The following is a 3814-nucleotide window of genomic DNA, read 5'->3' on the forward strand; positions in this document are numbered from 1 at the left end:
TTACCTGTAAGAGAAGTTCGATCGAAATTATATGAAGGGCCTCGTTCGAAAAGACCACCCAAATTTAAACAATTCGTTTAAATATTGTTAGAAAAATATTTGTAATTATATTTGTGATTTGCATCAATAGGTAGGAGAAAGCGCAATGACAGCGACGAAGACATTGAACAAGTATTGGCAGAGTTGGCATTGGAATATTCTGGAGAGAAACCAGAAGCTACGGACAATAAAGTTGAAGATAAAACAGAACCGGACGTGCAAAAGATTGACAATGAAGATAAAAAGAAAAAAGGGAAGAAGGATAAGAAAAAGACTGAAAAGAACGATATCAAAGACGATACTGACGAAACTATGGACAATAATATTGTAGAATCAGAATTAAACAATACTGACAGGGACGTTGAAGTTAGTACTGTAAAAACGGCGGCACAAAAGAAAAAAGAGAAGAAAGAAAGGGAGAAGCAAAAGAAGTTAGCTCAGAAAAAAGCGGTAAGAAAGATAACAATGAGATAATTTGTTCACTATGTAAATGCTTTTTATGTAAAATTTTTTTGCTTAAAAATGAATTTATTATTAATGTATTTCTTACTAATGAGATGTATTATTTAATTTTCATTAAAATAGGAAACTGCAAAGGAAGGTGGCAACAAGAAAGAGGATGACGAAACTGCAGCTTCTGAAGAAAAGAAAAATGATAAAGTTATATCAGCAAAGAAGGATCAGGATAGCGTAGAAGCCGATGGTGACGTTGCTGAGACTGAAGATGGTACAAAGAAGAAAAAGAAGAAAGGTGGTAAGGAAGAAACTAAAGAAAAAGGTAATTTTAGTTACTAACATATATTGCTTGGATGATTGTTTTTCGAATCTATACGAATGTATTTCTAATAATAGACTTTTGCGATAGGTAAAGGACCTGGAAAGAAAACTATTGCCGCTATGCAGGAAGCTTTGAAAAAATTGAAAGAAGAAGAAGAACGATTGAAGCATGAAGAAGAAGAAAGGATAAGGCAGGAAGAATTGCGAGAGCAGGCAAGATCGGAGCAAGTGCGACTTGAACAGGAGCGTAAAGAAAAGAAGAAATTGAAAGAGAAACAACGAAAAGAGAGATTGAAGGCAGAAGGAAAATTCTTAACAACGAAACAAAAACAAGACAGAGCTAGGGCACAAGCGATGCTTGAGGCACTTAAAGCTCAAGGTTTTGATTTGCCAGATGTTGGAGAGAAAAAACCTAGACCAGGTGTTGTACATATTTTTTGCACAATATTTGCAGAGAAATTAAAGTCATAGTATTCATTATTGGAATTATTTTAGGAACACGAATTAGGTCAAATAAAATGAAGCAATAAGTTGGTGTAGAGAAGAAAGAGGAAGAAAAGATTGAGGATAATGAAACATCCGCGGCTCAAGTACAAGTAGAAATAGTAGTCATAGTAGATGAATTAGTACAGGAAGTAAGGGAAAAGAAGGAAGACGATGTTAAGGATTTGTGGGATGCTGACACTACTGATGATGAACAGGAAAAGGAAGGTATTGCTTTAGATTATAGAATTATGATCCGTCCAGACATTACATTGTATAATGATACATTGAAGTACTCGAATTTTAATTAATTTCAGATAAATCAGACTATATTCTCAAGACACCTGAAAAAGTGAAGAAATTTGGTTAAAAAGTTCCAGCCTTGGCTGAATCAGAAAAGAAAAAATCATTCGAAAGTGATACAGAGAGCAAAAGCGGAAGTCAATTTAAATCCGAAGATGAGAGCGACAAAGATAGTGAAGTGAGGATAAAATGCCAGATGCCGCATGTAAAAAGGAATGTGCAGGGGAACGAATTCAGAATCGCCGTATAGAGGCAGAGAAGAAAAAAAACTTGGATAATTTGTGGGCTACCGTTGTCTGCGTTTTGGGACACGTCGATACTGGCAAAACGAAAATTCTTGACAAATTGAGAAGAACGAATGTACAAGACGGAGAAGCTGGTGGTATAATTCAACAAATTGGTGCTACTAATGTGCTGATTGAAGCTATTTAAGAATCAATGAAGCATGTAAAGGGCGTAAGTGTTCACCTGAGATCTGAATCTTCAAATATTGGATTTCTAATTATATTGCACTGTACTTAATGTACTTAACATACTTTAACAATTATCTTTTTGTTTTTAGTTTGCTAACAAGAAATTTAAAATTCCTGGTCTCTTCATCATAGACACACCTGGTCACGAATTATTTAGTAATCTCAGGAGCAGAGGGTCTTCTCTTTGTGATATAGCAATTTTAGTTTTAGATATTATACATGGGTTGGAACCGCAAACCATAGAGAGTATGAATTTATTGAAAACAAAAAAATGTCCTTTTGTTGTCGCTCTGCATAAAGTCGAGAGGTAATTTCGCATTATGTATAATAATTAATAACTCGGAGATTTTTGCGATTGATTAATTTGCATTATACGTCATGAGATTAGCTGCATTATAAAGTTGCATTATAAAAGTCATGACAATCTAATTTTCTCAGATTGTACGATTCACAGACCATGAATCGTTAGGATATTCAAGATATAGTGAAGAATCAAGAATCTAATACGCGAGAATTTGAAAGGCGATCGAAGGATATTAATGTACAGTTTGCTGAGCAAAATGCAGCAGTTTATTATGAAAATCCAGGTCCAAGAGAATACGTGTCGTTAGTTCTTACCAATGCTATAACAGGTAATAACAACATACAAATGTGCAGACCTAATAGATAGAAACATAGCATTTGGGAATATCAGAATTTTTTTTACACCTCACTGTATCATACAGGCGAAAGTTGGCATTAATAGTTTATGCCTGTCAAAGTCCTCTGACTAAAAGATTGATGTATAGCGAAGAGCTACAGGCTACCGTCTTAGAAGTCAAAGCGTTGCCTGGACTTGGTACCATGATAGACTGTATTCTAGTCAATAGCATGTTAAGAGAAGGTGATACAGTCATCATCGCTGGTACGGACGGATCTATTGTAACACAAATTCGCTCGCTTCTTATACCGCGGCCGTTAAAGGAATTGCGAGTTAAGGTAATCTTTCAGTATTTTGCACTCTAGATGATGAAATATCATCACAATTATTATATTATTCCTTGCATAACATCAATCAATAAATCAATCAACATTGTGTTTACAATTCTGGGTGGGTCTTGGCCAGTTCTAAAAATTCGATCTTCCTCTTTACAAACATTTACAACAATGTTTTATATGACGTGGTTGTCAGCTATGCGCACAATCTTAAAACTGGAGGAAAGCAAGGAAAGATTTCCGTCAGGTTTTCCTAAATGTCGTTGAAGCTAACAGCGGGAACTAGCAGCGGAACGTCTCGCGGACAAGACGGCTGGGCTTTTCTTAGATGATATTCGGCCCTGTCCGCGAGACGTTCCGCTGATAGCTCCCGCGGCTTGCTTCAGCGACATTTTTCTTAAACCTTAAGCATACGAAGACTACGAATCAAAAATCGATGTAGGATAAGGGATCTCGAGACTCGGCAATTATGAGTCCGCCATTCCTACACAAAGCCATGCGATATCCCACTTCATGCATACTTGATTTTAGAATATAATATTTATGGCATCATATATTTTTTATTCCAGAATGTATATATCGAATATCGTAAAGTTAAGGCAGCTGAAGGAGTGAAAGTTTCTGCTAAAGATTTGAAAAAGGCCATTGCTGGTATGTAATCTACTTGTAAATAATTAATAAGAATAATTTTTTTGTTTTGTATAATGCATAGTATACATATATATGGGGCATTCCACGCCAATTCGCAAGGGGTCAAACTTCGA

At 35.7% G+C, this 3814-nt stretch overlaps 1 pseudogene; it reads left to right on the top strand.

Annotated features, from left to right (window-relative positions):
* The first annotated feature begins 130 nt into the window (after positions 1–130).
* Positions 131–3701, top strand: LOC112461917 (annotated as a pseudogene).
* Positions 3702–3814: the final 113 nt, after the last annotated feature.

This window comes from Temnothorax curvispinosus, unplaced genomic scaffold, assembly GCF_003070985.1.
Source record: "Temnothorax curvispinosus isolate PA1 unplaced genomic scaffold, ASM307098v1 QBEX01011886.1, whole genome shotgun sequence".
Lineage (NCBI taxonomy): Eukaryota > Metazoa > Arthropoda > Insecta > Hymenoptera > Formicidae > Temnothorax > Temnothorax curvispinosus.